The 18,678-nt window shown below is 40.6% G+C and overlaps 4 non-coding genes and 1 pseudogene across 4 annotated transcripts; all 5 read right to left on the minus strand.

The window, feature by feature from the left end:
* Positions 1 to 2,702: 2,702 nt before the first annotated feature.
* Positions 2,703 to 2,882, minus strand: LOC115018318 (uncharacterized; annotated as a pseudogene).
* Positions 2,883 to 4,821: 1,939 nt separating this feature from the next.
* LOC115018337 (U5 spliceosomal RNA) lies at positions 4,822 to 4,936 on the minus strand. The gene has a single exon (XR_003833372.1). It is a non-coding gene; the product is annotated as a U5 spliceosomal RNA (small nuclear RNA).
* Positions 4,937 to 6,119: 1,183 nt separating this feature from the next.
* On the minus strand, positions 6,120 to 6,283 carry LOC115018322 (U1 spliceosomal RNA). Its single transcript, XR_003833358.1, has one exon. It is a non-coding gene; the product is annotated as a U1 spliceosomal RNA (small nuclear RNA).
* Positions 6,284 to 7,695: 1,412 nt separating this feature from the next.
* On the minus strand, positions 7,696 to 7,886 carry LOC115018319 (U2 spliceosomal RNA). The gene has a single exon (XR_003833355.1). It is a non-coding gene; the product is annotated as a U2 spliceosomal RNA (small nuclear RNA).
* Positions 7,887 to 17,796: 9,910 nt separating this feature from the next.
* Positions 17,797 to 17,911, minus strand: LOC115018335 (U5 spliceosomal RNA). Its single transcript, XR_003833370.1, has one exon. It is a non-coding gene; the product is annotated as a U5 spliceosomal RNA (small nuclear RNA).
* Positions 17,912 to 18,678: the final 767 nt, after the last annotated feature.

Raw genomic sequence — 18,678 nt, forward strand, 5'->3', positions numbered from 1 at the left:
AAGAGTGAGCAGGGCCTCCAAAGCCTGAGCTATGTCCAAAGGCACCCACTGAGTCATACCAGAAAGTTAGTCCAGAAAGTCCTCCCCTCCCTCTATATCTACCTCTCTCTCCATAAAACTTGTGCGGTAGTAGTCGGAAGCGGCCTTAACCATCTCCAACTCATCTGACACAACTCTACCCTGCCCATCCCTAACCCCTGACACTACTTGTTTGACCCTGTCTGCCCTTATTGTGCTGAAAAAAGCAGCGGAACACGTCTCGAATTCCTTATGGAAATTGGAAACATCTCATGCCTTTCTGCCGAGGTTTGTGGCCCATACACTACAATTACCCTCAGCTTGACAGTCCCCCTTGTAACATCTGCTCTCATTATCCTCCCTTGCACAATAACAAAAGAAAATTCAACCCTTATCTCTTTAAAACAGAATAAAATCCCAACCCCTGTAGAGTGGACCCCCCCTCCATACTGAGTCCCCTCTCCTCCATTCCCTCGTGAAACTCACAACATCCCCCTTATCCCACAAGTGTACCTCTTGCAAAAAACAAATTGCAACCTGAAGATATCCCACATAATCAAAAACTACCCTTCTTTTAACTGCGTCCCTCATTCCTCTCACATTCAATGTTAGAACCTTGAAAGAACCCATTATAAATTATACATGTCCTTCCCCTTAGAAAAGTCTCTCTCCTACAAGAAAAGGTCAACCCTCTCCATCGCCTCGGCCCAGTTAAAAATCTCTTGCTTTGGCGGGATTAATAGCCCGCTAGCTCCATCGTATACCTTTTCCCCCGATGGTGGTGCAGGTAAAACCAGGTCTTGGGCAAGGTCGAAACCCAGCCCCAACCCCGTAGCAGATGAAGCACCTGGTTCTCCTGTGAGTTTCAAAACCTCTCCTCCCACCCCCTGTCCTGTTTCCGCTCCCTCTTCTGCTACCTCTGTAGCCCCCTTTCTCTGTTCTTCCTCCTCATCATCCCTCCTTACGTTAACCAAACTCTCCTTCACCTTCCTCACCTTTTTCCTACCCCCCCCTCTCCCCACTGTCTATCGAAACCCCTTCATTGAAAACTTGTGAGCCCCTCCTTGCCCGCTCTTTCGCCATGGACGAGACCGAGCCTGGAGTGGGTGCAGGAAACGACACTTCCATGTCGGTCAAAGGTGCCTCAGCACCCCCAGCGCTGGTTGCCCTTCCCCACAGAGCCCTGCATCCACACCACTTTCTGTAGGGCCTACATCCGGCCCTGCCTGCCCTGGCCTCACTTGACCTGTGTGGTCATCTCCTTTCACTGGCTCCTTGGCTCTAAGCGGCCCACCAGCAAGCTTGGCCACCTCAGCAAAGAATCTTCTCCGGCTGGGGCAGCTGCGAAACAGGTGGTCAAGACCCCCGCATCCATGACAGGCCTTAGACGCAACACAGTTTTTGGCCTCATGGCCCGCCTGCCCACAGAAACGGCAGCGTGCTCCATCACATGCAGACTCTGCGTGCCCCGACTGCCTACACCTCCTGCAGAAGGCTGGTTGTCAGGTGTAGTAAAGGTAGCCCCGGTACCCACCAAGGCTGAAAATGGCAGGAGGGTGTTTGAGGCCTCCAGCCCCTTCCGGGTCCGCGTTCAGCAACACCTGAAACTGCCGCCTTTGGGTCGTTCACCAGTCTAGCAGCCAACATAACGTCACCATATTGTTTTAATAAGGTTACTAGTGCTATGTCGGTTACAAAAGGATTAAACATATGTACAGTAACCACTCTAAAGTTCGGTTTGTCCAAATTCAACACTTTGTAGCCAGCAAGAGGCCTTACCCCAGCTGCGGTCTGGCAAGTTTCAGCCACTCTTCTGTAGATTTCCTCCGTCCTTAGAGTGACATCAAACGACTTCTCCTACTGGTTCCACTGGATGCAGTAGACGTCCTCCACCTTCAGATGCAGGTGCCCGATGACAACATTCTTGCAGAAACAAGCCCTCGAAAGAAATTCCTCCTCTTCCAAGACGACCTGGAACTGCAGCGTGTTTCTCAGCCCGACCCTCTGGATCGGCTGCTCGTTGGGGGCCGGTGAACCGAACTCACATATCCACTTGATCTTAGCCAAAAGGCGAGAAGCGATACCAGCTGCAGGTCGGCGGTAAAGCAGTGATTCACCACACAGTTACTTTCACTGACGGGTCTGCTGGTGAATGATGTGTTTAAGTGACACTCAGTAAAACTGAAAACAACTTTGCTAAACGTTTTACCAATTAAATACCATACAAATACTACACTGTATATATATATATATGAAAACTCACAAAGTGTGTCAATTTAAAAGACACGAGGAATTCGTAACGAGGGGCGTGGCAGTCGTCTTAGTCACGGGACAGTTTCTAGTGGAGAACAGAGCTGACTGTAGGATTCAAGCTGAACATTTGAGCCATGACGGAGTTTCAATTGTTTTAATTAATTAATGTTTTAACTCTTTACAACACAATATATTCGTTCCACCTTCAGAAGACTTCAACAAATATTTAATCCGCAAACTGATTTCATTAGATAATTAAACTAAATATAAATGAGGCTATATTAATAATAACATTATCACAGGAGCTTGTTTTGCTATAGTGGCAGACGAGAAACAACATCGAGCATCATGTGAAATACTATAACAATGTTACAGAGTCTTACTGCATAGCTTCAATTAAGTATTATTATATTTTCTATTAACATAATTATCAGGGGAGAGCACAAACACAGTCCCCCACTACCACAAATTTTGCAGTCGAGATTCCAACATTTGGAGATTGCAACATTTGGAGAATTCGCAGAGGTCAGTTCAGCTGGAGTGCAATGGCCAAGCCTCATCCTGGGTGAACCACCTTATTGATCATGGTATCTCTCCTGCCAGGTAAGTATAAGTTGTACACATCAGAGACCGGCATCTGATTCACAGATACAACATGCTGACTAGAGGTGCTGACAACATATATTTTACCAAAACCAGAGGCTATAAGGGGGAGACAGTCTACAGGACTTTAAGGTGAAAGAAACACGTTTGTACTGAGGCTGACAAAGAGTATTTACATTTTTTTGAGGAATAATAGTTATATTTCCCATCATGCAGTGCTGTATTTCCATATGAAAAGCCAACCTAAAATCACCAGTTGTAGATTTTACTCCAGAGTTTACAGCAAGTTCAAATGAGACAAATCTGAATAATAATGTAATCAAAAGTAGTTTGTTCTACATTTGAAATTCAGAGGAAAGAATAAAAACACACATTTGTTTTCTCATATTACAACCGCTTCCTGTTTCTTTGTTTACTGCTGGTGGCACTGTCACCTAGTGGTCTGCAGTGTGAACAACGCTGGTTGTTTTGTAAACATAAATCCAACACTTCACTGACAGTGTTGCATTGAAATATTGAACATTAATAGTAGAAAAAGCCAAACAATACAGTTGTACTGCTGAGTCAGTGAGTCCAATACGAAATGTGTTTGACATCCAATAATAAAATAAGTTGTGTTTTAGGCAATAATGCAAACAATTCAATGGTTACTACTTCTTAAATGATATTTTTCTTTGTCCTCCATGATGAATGCACTGAATATTTGGGGGTGTTGGACACTTGGTTGACAAAGAAAAGCAGTTCAAATTGAAGACATCAAATTGTTTAAATTAAAAGATAATTAACAGATCAATCTATAATGAAATTTAGCTGAATCACACTGGCCCTATAAAATTAAGTACAACGTTTGGAAAAGTTTCTCATTTAATAAACACATTTCATTGGAATTAATTGGTTTTCCCACATTACCTTGTTTAATATTGTTACGACCCAGGCTCGGCAAGGGAAAAGGGAGTAACATACAACCAGATGGTTATGGTTAAATAAAGTATATTTATTAATATATTAGGAACAATTGGCAATCAATTACTTTCGAGAAACAAAATGGAACACAGGGAGGGCTCTTAACATAAGAGCAATGAGGTGTCAAATTAAATTATTTTTAAATCATTAGTCTGTGATAAACTGTGTGTTTAAGGTCTGATTGACTGATCAGGAGCTTTACAGAGTGAGTGCAGAATATTACAAAACTCTTCGTCCCCGAAAAAATGAAAGATTTTAGAAATATCTTCCTTTTCTTGCTGTCGTCTTCTGTAATAACTTTACACAAGAACCAGACTGTAGTACTGCTCTGAGTCCCGGGAACACCTGACTGTTGGTTTTACAATCAGGACTCCAGATACAATCACTAATCCTTTCCACTTTGAATATCTCAGGACATACTTTTATTTTACACTTCTAAGTGTTTTTGATGATTGTCACCTGCAGGGAGACGCAACAGGCAACAGTAACTGGGAAAGTGTCAAACAAAAGTGTCGGTATAGGAACACGTTTTAACACACAATTTAAGAAACTGTGTGTCAATATATTTTAACTGCAAGTGTGTTATTGTGACAAGTAACCAATATGTACTTAGAATAATAAAACATGCAGTAATTATTAAATGTATTAAAATATACTTGTGTCCATAATTCTTGAGCGTAATTAATTTTATTCTGCCATTCCCAATGTGGCAATTTATCATGACATCACGACATTCAGTATTTCCCCCCCAACTTTATTTAAGTCAACTGTTTACAAATATTGACAATGTGACACAAATCTATTTTATAGTCTATGGACACAATGCAAAGATTTAGCATATAAAACATTTGTCATTATAAACAAAATGAATATAACTACATAAAAGTATAAAGAATCTGCCACATCTATTCACTTACATTACATCTATCAAACCACAGGGGCTCATTGATAATATTATATTAATTATTTTTCACATAAGTAGGAAGCCCCGCACGAGGTAGGGCATCAAAAAATTAGATTGAACTCAAAGTGTTCCTCTCCACGGAAATCTTTAGTAAAAGGCGAAAGATTTATACGCTCTGAAGAGAAACAAGAGTATACTGCTGCCTTCAACCAGAAGGTGGAGCATCACATGTTCCGACATACACCCCACAGTGACGGTGGCAGTGCGCCGGTACTTACAGCAGGGGTCACCAACCTTTTAGAAACTGAGAGCTGCTTCAAGCGTACTGAGTAATACGAAGGAATACTTCATAATGTTTAAAAGTATCAACACAATAAATATAACAGTACAAACAATCCGACATATCTATTTAAATACGACATTACATCTAGTGGTGGGCGGATAGATCTAAAATATCGATACCAACGTTGGTCAATACTTGCGTGATGAGATCGATACTTAAGTTTCAGTTTCTCTTCTCTACGTTCAGTACACAACTCTCGTTAAATCATCTGGATGTGCATCTGCAAACATCGCTCATGCTCACTCTAAAACTTAAATTAATTTCTGTTTGAGTCCAACTATATGCAAACGAAATAATAATAATAATAATAATAATAATAATAATAATAATAATAAGACAATTACAGTTTATTATAAAGTTATGTTATACAATATGTTCACTAGAAAATAGATATTGATATAATGGATAACATGGAATATATGTATTTTTCATTGTTTACAGTTATTTACTGGCACAAAATACAGTATATCAAAGATCACATGAGATGATATCTGCCTTTTGTACACTCTTGTACCAACACTTCTGCGTACCAATGACTGTAAAGCTTCATTACACTTCATCTCACCATCACTGATTAAAGTTTATACAGATTATAAAATCGCTAATGTTAAACAAGAAGATGGATATACTAGTTTCTAGTGGAGAACAGAGCTGACTGCAGGATTCAAGCTGAGTTTCAATTGTTTTAATGTTAACTCTTTACAACACCATATATTTGTTCCACCTTCAGGAGACTTCAACAAATATTTAATCTGCAAACCGAACAATTGTCAGATTCCTCTCTTGTTCACTGACTGACAGACGTCCTATAAACAACAGGGGGCAGTCGTGGCTGATTTCATTAGATCATTCTAGATTTACTTATTTAAATTAAACTAATATAAATGAATAACATTATCACAGGAGCTTGTTATGCTATAGTGGCTCATGAGAAACAGGGAACTTCTGACACAAGTGTAACCAGCTTCACAGCAATCAACGTCAAACATCAGTGCTTTGATGTATTATCATATTAATTTCTATTAACACAGTTATCAGGGGAGAGCGCGGACGCAGTCCCCCACTACCACAAATTATGCAGTCGAGATTCCCACATTTGGGGAATTCGCAGAGGTCAGCTCAGCCGGAGTGCAATGGCCAAGCCTCGCCCTGGGTGAACCACCTTGTTGATCATGGTATCTCCCCTGCCAGGTAAGTATGAGTTGTACACGTCAGAGACCGGGACCTGATCCTGGGAAGAACTGTTCTCTGTGACGGTTTAACGCTAAAGAAACACAACGCGAGCAAAAGTAAATGAGAAACCATCACAGCAGTGTCACATTGTCCAAATGTCTGGTGTAGAAACGTAGCATTAAACCGGGTTAATGTCTTGTCATTATGTACTGCGCGTTATAAACCTGCAGTTATATTAGATGACACCTCATAAATACCACATATGAGCAGTTAGTAATAATAATAATAATCTTTATTTGTATAGCACCTTTCATACAAGAATTGCAGCCCAAAGTGCTTCACAGCAAAAACATAACAATTAGTACAAGGACAGAATAAGAGCATTTACAGTACAATAATCACAGTGATGATGTAAATGAGTGTGAAATAGTGTTAAAATAGCAGAATTAAAATAGTATAAAATAACATTAGATATCGTGCCTTGTTTCCGTATCTGTGCCGTACTTTACGACCCTCCTGCCGGGAAACCACATTCATCACATCATTCTTGAAAAGGTTTGAAACTATCAGAGCCATATTTTGAAAGCAGTAGTAGTACGCTAAATAGATTTAAAGTAGACAAAACTGTCAGCGTCGTTACTGATCAGTAACCTCGTTTATACGACGATATGCTTTGACAACATTACATTTACACTTTCAGCGTTGGAGACTGAGCAATCAACTGCGCACGCGCCAAAACCACGTTCCGATCGTCCGAGAAAGTGAAACACTATTGTATTAGTTATTATTATTTAGTTATAATGATTAGTCACTTTAAATTCATTTCTGTTTGAGTCCAACTATATGCAAACTAAATAATGTGTACGACAATATAACGTGTAAGCAGTACAATACAGTGAGTAGTGGAAATGAACTACTTACAAATTGTCTGTTGTTATTTCATTCATCTCTGATTTCAATGAGGTCAGAACATTGTTTGAATAATCGATTTACATATAGTGGATACATTACTCACAAGACAATTACAGTTTATCATACAGTTATGTTATACAATCCTAATATATTCATTAGAAAATAGATACGATATTGATATAAATGGATTACATGGAAAGATAATTTTTTTTCTCCATTGTTTACAGTTATTCCCGAGCGTTTACTGGCACAAAATACAGAATGAGAGATGATCTCTGCCTTGTTTACACTCTTCTACCAACAGGTAGTTTCATGTGCTCATGAAGCGTCGAGAAATAAACACTGCAGCAAACCAGTTTGGAGAAACTTCATCTCTCATCACTGATGAAAGATTACACGGATTATAAAATCATATATCGCCTTCAACATCGTTCACTCTGACAACCTTGAAATGCATCAAGTGATGAACAGTTGACGCACACTGCATTGAATTACAGCTAAATTAATATTTACTTTAGACATTGAGAGGGGGTGCACCGTTCCTGGAGGTACTGCAATACCAGGTCGATGCGTGGAGTGGACGGAGCAAGCCCCTATTCCATCTCCCTATTCCAAAAATCAATTTAATATATGGTCCCCGGGTAGGGGACGTATCAGATATTAAACTGATAAGAACAGATACTACACTTGATCTTAGCCAAAAGGCCGAGAAGCGATACCATACTTCTGCCGGAGGTGAGCACCAGCTTCTCTGCACAGTCATCTTCTCTCACGGTTTGGATATATGTTTTAGTAACAACACAACTTAATGAGATAGAAAAACAGTACAACTCACACAGTAGATGACTAAAAAGGAGGAATATGGCAGCACACTGTGTCATTTTAACAAAGTAATGTTGTCGCATGTGCTGCGACAGAGCGCTTCCTGGTCACGTGTCACAATCTAGTCCAATAAGAATTTAAACGCAAGCGCTGTTTCATTTACTGTCAGAGAGAGAGCAGTAACTTCTAGTTTAAACACATCTAATGTGATCTGAATCATACATGCAACAATAACTTAATAACGTTTCATAATTCCTCTATGAGGGAATAATGTAACGTCTGATCTGTTAACGGCTGGACAGACGACCGACAGCGCTCCAGTGCACACCAGTGGACACCAGAGTGAACTGCACGCTATGTACACTATACTTTCTTATCTTACTACAATATACATTTATCCTGGTATTCCCCTTAAAATATGATAAAGTACATGCAATACAGTAGGCCCATTTATGTTTTAATTAATAGTTCACTATTACATATTAATTCTCAATTAATTTAAATGTGTTTTGTTGTACTATATATATCATTATCATGAGAGCACATCCTTCAGAAGAATATCTCAGGCACACAAAAACTGCTGTTACTGTTGTTTATTCATTGATTGTATTTATATTTGTTTGCACTACTATGTTTGTTATTGTGCCTGCATCTGTTTGTACCTTGTCTTGTATCTTGTTCTCTAGCTGTTTTTGTATCTTATTGTTTGCACCTTATGTTTCATTCTTTTGTTTTACACCGGGGACCAAGAAAACATCATTTTCTAGATGGTGTATTGCACTGTATAGATGCAAGTCTCTTTTATCTCGTATGTGATGTTGACCAAATAGATAGGAATAAAAAGACCTGTAATAAATATCATTGACCTACTTTCCTTTTTTCCATTCTATATTAAGGTTTCTTGACTTTTGCAGTACTGTTAATGTTTATTGTTATGCACCATATCACAAAAGCAAATTCCTTGTATGTGAAATCATACTTGGCAATAAACTGGATTCTGATTATGAAAGATCCAACTGAGCTAGAATAAGTAGTCCATTATATTAATATAGTCAGTGGTGAAAGAAGTATTCAGATCCTTTAAATTGTACTAATAGGCCTACTTCAGTGTTTTATTATTATGATGTTTCTGGATTAATATTACTGCTGCATTAATGTGTATGTTGCATTGTAATGCTGAAGAAGGTTGTGCTAATTTTAACTACTATGCCCTCTGCTCAGAAAAACTCAGATCAATTTAAATTTTAAATCAACAAATCTCGAGATACAGGATTTTCACCGAACAAGAAGGGTATGGAAAATTTAAATTAGAAAAGTAACTAAAGCTGCCAGACAAATGTAGTGGAGTAAAAAGTACATGATTCGTCTAAAGTATAAAGTTGCATGCAATAGAAATACTCAAGTAAAGCAGGCCTACAGTCATCTTGAATTTGTTCTCAAGTAAAGTACTGGAGTAAATGTACTTAGTTTAATTCCATCAGTGTAATACAAATGTTTTTGGGAACTTTTCAGAGTTGCCACACAGCTGTAGTCGCACGTTCAGAGCTGCAGAACCCAACGTGCCCTAAACTATCTGTCATCAGTTGAATTACTTAAAATAAATACAATTGCTATGAATGACAGTTTGTGAGGCAGCTCAAATCTTCTTCAGCCCACAAAACTCAAAAAGAGAAAGTGTGGTGTGTTTTTTAAAACTCACGACACTTCATAGGCTAATGTTTAGGCTGTAAAGCCTCACACCAGAGCAGGAAGCCGTTCAATACACGCCGACAGGCGCCACAATAACGAGGACATTTAACTTCGACACTTTTCCTCGCATTTGTACACGTTTTTATCCACCTGAGCGACGAAAAAAGACAAGAGATTAGAGAGAAACTTTTTAAAACAGACACCTGGATTATATATATAATATATATATAATATATATATATATATATATATATATATATATATAGTCTTGAAGCAGATTCGGGCCACCTCTGGTAGCCAGTGAAGGGAGTGGAGGAGCGGTGTAGTGTGTGAGAACTTTGGTAGATTGAAGACCAGTCAGGCTGCTGCATTCTGGATGAGATGTAGAGGTCGGATGGCACATGTAGGCAGTTCAGCAAGGAGGGAGTTGCAGTAGTCAAGGCGTGAGGTGACAAGAGCCTGGACAAGAATCTGCGTCGCCTTCTGAGTCAGTAAGGGACGTATCCTCCTGATGTTGTACAGAGTGTGTCTGCAGGAGCGGGTTGTTGCAGCGATGTTGGCACTGAAGGACAGTCAGGTGACACAGGACTGGTCGTCCAGTGTCACACCCAGATTCCTTGTAGTCCGAGTCGAGGAAACAACAGAGGTGCCGATGTTGATGGTAAGGTCTTGGATGGGAGACAGCGTCCCGAATGATCTGAAGATTCCATCTCACCGAACACCCCGCCACTCCGCATGTCTGGTCCACATGGACCATGTGTGGAAGTGCTGTGCCCAGACGATACGCTAGGACCTTTGCCAGAAGTTTATAAATTGACACAGAGCATGGTCAATGGCCGCCAGTTCTTGAGGTTTGTATGATCCCCTTCTTCAACCGAATGGAGATAACTCCAGTGGCCAATACTATGTGGCACCTATACAGAGCATTGAGGACAACACCTCCAACTACCGGCCCAAGTATATCACAAAACTTGAGATAAAACTCCACCGGCAGTCCGTCGTCGATGCCGGGCACCTTCCGCCTGTTCATTCTATGGAGGGCACCCTCAAGCTCATTGAGGGTGAGCAGGACCTCCAAAGCCTGTGCTATATCCAGCGGCACCCACTGCGTCAGACAGTCCAGAAAGACCTCCCCTACCTCTACATCTAAATCAAATCAAATTTATTTGTATAGCCCAATATCACAAATTATACATTTGTCTCAGTGTGCTTTACAGACTGTACAGGTTACGACACCCTCTGTCCTTAGACCCTCGCATCGCACAAGGAAAAACTTCCTAAAAGAAACCCCATAATTAAAGGGGGAAAAATGGAAGAAACCTCAGGGAGAGCAACTGAGGAGGGATCCCTCTCCCAGGATGGACAGACGTGCAATAGATGTCGTATGTACAGGATAAACAACATAGCACAAATACAACATCTGACAGAAATTATGTTTTGTTGAAAAAAGAGAAAGTATGGATGAATCCAGGAAAATGTCAAAAAGGCTTCCCGGTGTCCAGCAGGATCAGGGCAGCAGGCACAGCCACGATTCCTGATCCTGACGTAAACTTTATCAGTGGGAAACCTGCCACATGAGAGACAGAAACTCCGGGGATGATGCCCCGGATGATGAGTTAGTAACATGCATTTACATAAATGCATACAGATAGAGAGGGAGAAGAAGAGAGGGAGGGGAGGAGAGAGGAAGAGAAGGAAGAGAGCAGGGAGGTGTCCCCCGGCAGTCTAAGCCTATAGCAGCATAACTAGGGGCTGATCCAGGGCAAACCTGAGCCAGCCCTAACTATAAGCTTTATCAAAAAGGAAAGTCTTTAGCCTACTCTTAAATGTGGAGAGTGTGTCTGCCTCCCGAACACAAACTGGAATCTGGTTCCACTGGAGAGGAGCTTGATTGCTGAAGGCTCGGGCTCCCATTGTACTCTTAGAGACTCTAGGAACCACCAGTAAGCCCTGCAGTCTGGGAGCGTAATGCTCTAGTTGGTTTATAAGGTACTATGAGATCTTTAAGATATGCTGGAGCCTGACCATTAATTGCTTTGTAAGTCAGGAGAAGGATTTTGAATTCTATTCTGTATTTTACCGGGAGCCAGTGCAGAGCAGCTAATACAGGAGTAATATGATCGAGTAAAAATCGCATAACTGTTTTGTAAATACTTTCTCAAGGATTTTAGCGAGAAAGGGTAGGTTAGATATCGGCCTATAGTTGGCTAAAACCTCTGGATCAAGACTAGGCTTTTTAAGAAGTGGTTTTATTACAGCTACTTTAAAGGATTGTGGTATGTAGCCAGATAATAGAGACAGGTTGATCATATTTAATAACGAGGTGTTAATTAAGGGTAAAACTTCTTTAATCTACTTCTCTCTCTCAATAAAATTTGTGATGTAGTAGTCAGTGATGGCATTAAACATCTCCAACTCATCCGACACAACTCTACCCTGCTTATCCCTAACCCCTGTTACTACTTGTGTCAGCCCTTATTGTGCTGAAAAAAGCAGCGGAACATGTCTCAAATTTCTAACGGAAATTTCGACGTGACTGCAACAGTTATGCCCGAGCTCTACACTCAAAGACATTCCTGAGGCGCGCTTTCAGGGACTCACAAGCCCACTGATTTACAGTGCCGCCAGAGTTTCCCCTGGCGCACTCAAGCTCAAGAAGGCGTTGAAGGAGGATCACTTCCCTCTTCGCCATCCTTACTTTCCTTTTACAATACCTCCCACAAAAACACTTTATCCGCTCCTTGGCTGCCCCCCTATCACCCCTCTATCACCCCAGAACACATTGGTCTCAGTCCTAACAGTCCTAACAGTCCTTGGAAGAATGACTGAAAATGTTTGTCAAACATTTCCTCTTCCAAAATACTGATGTTAAAGCACCAGTAACCAGACCCAAAAACTGGAACACACGAGCGCACCTCCAGCAGCACCCTATAGTGGTCCGAAAAGAACACAGAGACTATTTTGCCTGCCAACAGACTCAAAGACTTTCAAAAGAATATGTAATTCAAAACATTTTGTGTACCTTGTGAGTTGTGCCATGTGGTACCATCTACCTGTGGCCTGACCACCCTCACCCCATCTACCAGGCCATTCCTAGCCATGAGGTTGGCGATGAAAATGTTGCTAGCATCTCCACCTCTTCCCCCCCCCCCCCCCCGATAATGACCTGTCTATTGGTTGCAAGGTGCGGCTCTATTAACCTAAAAATCTCCTGCCTTTCTGCCGGAGTTTGTGGCCCATACACAACAATGATCCTCAGCTTGACAGTCCCCCAGTCTGCGCCCATTATCCTCCCTTGGACTATAACAAAAGAAAATTCAACCCTTATCTCTTTAAAACAAAAGAAAATCCCAACCCCCCTACTCTCCAAACTGAGTCCCCCCTCATCCATTCCCTTGGAAAACTCCCAACATCCCCCTTATCCCGCAAATGAACCTCTTTTCCCGGCAGCATGCTCCATCACATCCAGACTCTGTGTGAGCCGACTGCCTACACCTCCTGCAGAAGGCTGGTTGCCGGAAGTAGTAGAGATAGCCACAGTCACCACCAAGGCTGAAAATGGCAGGTGGGTGTTTGAGGCATCCAGGACCGTCAGGGTTCAGCAACACTTGGAACTGCCGCCTTCCAGTCCAAAACCCCATTGGGTCATTAACAAATCTAGAAGCAGACATGACCTCACCATATTGTTTCAGAAAAGTTGTTAGTGCTAGGTCTGTTACAAAGGGATTAAACATATGGACAGTAACCATTCTGAAATTTGGTTTGTCCAAATTCAAAACCTTGTAGCCAGCAAGAGGCCTTACCCCGGCTGCTGTCTGGCAAATTTCAGCCACTCTTCTGTAGATGTCCTCAGCCCTCAGAGTGACATCAAAAGCCTTGTCCTGCTGGTTCCACTGGATGCAGTAGACCTCCTCCACTTTCAGATGCAGCTGCCCGATGATAACGTTCTTGCAGAACGAAGCCCTCCATAGAAACTCTTCCTCTTCCATAACGACTTGGAAACGCGTGTCTCAGCTTGACTCTTGGGATCGACTGCTCGCTGGGGGCCGGTGAGGCCATCTTCCGGTTGGTAGTTTCGTTTTCTCAGCAAAAATCCCAAACTCACCTATCCACTTGATCTTACCCAAAAGGCCAAGAAGGGATAACAGCTGCAGGTCGGCGGTAAAGCAGTGATTCACTGCACAGTTATTCTCACTGACGGGTCTGCTGGTGAATAATGTGTTTAAGTGACACTTAGTAAAACTGAAAAAAAAACTTTGCTAAACGTTTTCCCCATTTAAATACCATGCAAATACTACACTGTATATAGATGAAAACTCACAAAGGGATTCATAACGAGGGGGAGGCAGTCGTCTTGGTCACGTGACACATGGCGACAATTTAAATACTCAGAAACACAAATTTAGTTACAAATAGAGGTGCAGCATAAAAACACTGAGAACAAATGTTGCAAGGTATTGCGGTTGTTAAACAAGAAGATGAATATACTAGCTTCTACAGTGGTGGGCCGTCAGGGCCAGCAAGGCCTTCTCTGCTGGCCTAAACATCATCAGAATATAAATTTAATTTTTATATATTTTTTCCACAAATATGTATTAAATTATTCCCCATAGTCTATTCTCTTCATTTCATAGCTTTCCTCTTGGTTGCGCTGCTTCCAGCCTCAGATTGAGATTTGGAGATCTGGCCTTTATGTTAAAGCTTTTATCCAATCATATTTCAGCCATAATGTGTTGCCAGGGTTAAATGAAATCTGCCCTTAGGCCTTCAGAATCAACAGTGCGGGCGCCTGTAGCTTAAAGTGAACGGAAACAAAACTGTGGCGTTAACCAATCAGATTTTGAGTTGGTGACACCGGGGCCAGCTAGCAGGCGTACGATAACGTCAGCACGTGCACGTCTTTTGATGGGAATGCCTGCTATTTACAACCGATCGATTTGGTGTTTGGAGCCATACTGGGTTTGCAAACTTGAGTTGTCTAACCAAGGCAGCAACGAAACACCAAAGCACGGCTGGGCACTTACAAGCAACGCTGCTTTTGAAAACCTTTGGGGACACCCGAGTGGATCTACAGCTCAACGAACAAGTGCACAGGGAAACGGAGCTCCACAACGAAAGGGTGAACAAAAATAGGGAAATATTGAAAAGACTGATTGATTGTGTCCTGTTTTTGGCGAAACAGGAACTTTCATTTAGGGGAGACGATGAAAGTGACGAGTCCACAAACAGAGGAAACTACGTGGAGCTTCTTTCTTTTCTTGCTGAAAAAAACAAAGATTTGCATTACCACCTGTCCACAAACAAAGTCTTTATTGGGACGTCAGGCAAAATACAAAACGACCTGATTTATGCTATTGCTGAAGTGATGGGAAAAGAGATCAAAATGGAGGTTAAAAAAGCACCCTTTGTCGCTGTTATGGTGGACGAGACGACAGACGTGGGTAATGTAGGACTGTGTAGGACATCACTGAAGGTGCTGTATTTCCATATGAAAAGCCAACCTAAAATCACCAGTTGTAGATTTTACTCCAGAGTTTATAGCAAGTTCAAATGAGACAAATCTGAATAATAATGTAATCAAAAGTAGTTTGATCCACATTTGAAATTCAGAGGAAAGAATAAAAACACACATTTGTTTTCTCATATTACAACCGCTTCCTGTTTCTTTGTTTACTGCTGGTGGCACTGCCACCTAGTGGTCTGCAGTGTGAACAACGCTGGTTGTTTTGTAAACATAAATCCAACACTTCAACAGAATCACAAACTGCAGCCTCCACAATGATCATGCAGCTGAATCTAGACTCTCTATAACTGTTAAGGACTTAATGAATTGATTGTATATATACTTGTATGTTTCTGTGTATTGCTACCAGCAGGAGAAAAATAATAATAACTAAAATAAAGTGCACTGCACACATATTCAGTGTTTCTCAGGCTGTGAAAGCACACTTGAGAAAACTGTGGGTTTAGAATTTAATTTTTTTGGGAAAGAGCAGAACTATAGCAACAAAGTCTAACAACAGATTCAGTCCAATCAATCATTGTGAGGATTTAAGAATAAATGGCTGTTTTAAACATGTGGAAAGGGCAGTGAACACAGCACGTTTAACAATCTCATCTCTCTCACATGCAAATTACATGTTATCACTTTGAAGCCTTTTACTCCCAAATCAATGACACACCTCAACAACTTACTATCTATCAGAGAGCGCAGCCATCTATGCAACTCAACACATATTACGGAGACAACAGTTTACACAAACAGCAGTACTCATGTTCGTACTTGTTATCTTGTATTGTGGTGATTTATGCACAGTGTTTCTGTTTAACCACGGATTCATAAATAGTTATTAATACACAAACTTGCTGCCAAATTAACATCAAATGCTGACTGTCTCATGTGCTTCTGTGCTGTTGAATTTTCCACTTCAGGGTCTGAGAAGAAAACTCTGTATTTCATTGGGACATACTCTCCCAGTCAGGAGAGGATTTGAGGCGTCCCAGGTAAGACTTTTTTTAAATTCAGCGACAGTGTTGCATTGAAATATTGAACATTAATAGTAGAAAAAGCCAAACAATACAGTTGTACTGCTGAGTCAGTGAGTCCAATACGAAATGTGTTTGACATCCAATAATAAAATAAGTTGTGTTTTAGGCAATAATGCAAACAATTCAATGGTTACTACTTCTTAAATGATATTTTTCTTTGTCCTCCATGATGAATGCACTGAATATTTGGGGGTGTTGGCCACTTAGTTGACAAAGAAAAGCAGTTCAAATTGAAGACATCAAATTGTTTAAATTAAAAGATAATTAACAGATCAATCTATAATGAAATTTAGCTGAATCACACTGGCCCTATAAAATTAAGTCCAAAGTTTGGAAAAGTTTATCATTTAATAAACACATTTCATTGGAATGAATTGGTTTTCACACATTACCTTGTTTAATATTGTTACAACCCGGCTCGGCAAGGGAAAAGGGACTAACATACAACCAGATGGTTATGGTTAAATAAAGTATATTTATTAATATATTAGGAACAATTGGCAATCAATTGCTTTCGAGAAACAAAATGGAACACAGGGAGGGCTCTTAACATAAGAGCAATGAGGCGTCAAAGCCAACTTACAAAAATAAACCCCAACCTAAACAATTCTAAAACAAACTTGGGGTAAAAACTGGATTAATACAAAATACATAACAAGGCATAAACAGCACCGGAGCACCAAGCGTGCTTAACAAATCTCTCTAAACAGCTTGTTCAACAGGCTGACGATCAAACTGTCCCAAACTAAAGAATGCGAACAGCTAGCACGAAACACGAAACACAATATGCCATGTACAATATACAACCTTCAATATACTCTATATCCGAGCGTGACAATCTCAGACCCAAACAGAAATGCATATGGCTGTCAACACCAGCGGCCTCGACTGTAGAGCTGGCCAAGCATTTGTAGTCTTCTGGTCTCTCCAGTGTGCCTCGGATTGGTGGACCAGAACAGGTACGCCCAATCACAACCGGTCTCCGCCAAGGTGGGAGGAGACCGCTACAGCCAATCAAGGGGAGGGGGTCACACACCCTAATCTGCATACATAATAGGGAAACAAAAGGTGCATGCATCCACAGGATAGTCCCCGCAGATAAATGTAGCAGACCGTGGCCGTAACAAATATATATTATATATGTCACTTAATGACATTTTGTTCCTCTCCCAGCACACAGAGCTATTTTACGACGAACCTGACAGGAAGAACTACAACAGCTACAGGATGTACCCGTCATCCCCACAAGGCTACGGAGAGGAGCAGTAACTTATTTTATTCTGCCATTCCCAATGTGGCAATTTATCATGACATCATGACATCCAGTATCCCCCCCCCCCCCAACTTTAACTTTAACTTTTTAAGTCAACTGTTTACAAATATTGACAATGTGACACAAATCTATTTTATAGTCTATGGAAACAACACAGAGATTTAGCATATAAAACATTTGTCATTATAAACAAAATGAATATAACTACATAAAAGTATAAAGAATCCGCCACATCTATCAAACCACAGGTGCTCATTGATGTTATTATATTAATTATTTTTCACATGAGTAGGAAGCCCCGCACGAGGCAGGGCATCAAAAAATTAGATTGAACTCAAAGTGTTCCTCTCCACGGAAATCTTTAGTAAAAGGCGAAAGATTTATACGCTCTGAAGAGAAACAAGAGTGTACTGCGCCCTCAACCAGAAGGTGGAGCATCACATGTTCCGACATACACCCCACAGTGACGGTGGCAGTGCGCCGGTACTTTACAGCAGGGGTCACCAACCTTTTAGAAACTGAGAGCTGCTTCAAGCGTACTGAGTAATACGAAGGAATACTTCATAATGTTTAAAAGTATCAACACAATAAATATAACAGTACAAACAATCCGACATATCTATTTAAATACGACATTACATCTAGTGGTGGGCGGATAGATCTAAAATATCGATACCAACGTTGGTCAATACTTGCGTGATGAGATCGATACTTAAGTTTCAGTTTCTCTTCTCTACGTTCAGTACACAACTCTCGTTAAATCATCTGGATGTGCATCTGCAAACATCGTTCATGCTCACTCTAAAACTTAAATTAATTTCTGTTTGAGTCCAACTATATGCAAACGAAATAATAATAATAATAATAATAATAATAATATAATAATAATAATAATAATAATAAGACAATTACAGTTTATTATAAAGTTATGTTATACAATATGTTCACTAGAAAATAGATATTGATATAATGGATAACATGGAATATATGTATTTTTCATTGTTTACAGTTATTTACTGGCACAAAATACAGTATATCAAAGATCACATGAGATGATATCTGCCTTTTGTACACTCTTGTACCAACACTTCTGCGTACCAATGACTGTAAAGCTTCATTACATTTCATCTCACCATCACTGATTAAAGTTTATACAGATTATAAAATCGCTAATGT

The sequence above is a fragment of the Cottoperca gobio genome, chromosome 13, assembly GCF_900634415.1.
Source record: "Cottoperca gobio chromosome 13, fCotGob3.1, whole genome shotgun sequence".
Lineage (NCBI taxonomy): Eukaryota > Metazoa > Chordata > Actinopteri > Perciformes > Bovichtidae > Cottoperca > Cottoperca gobio.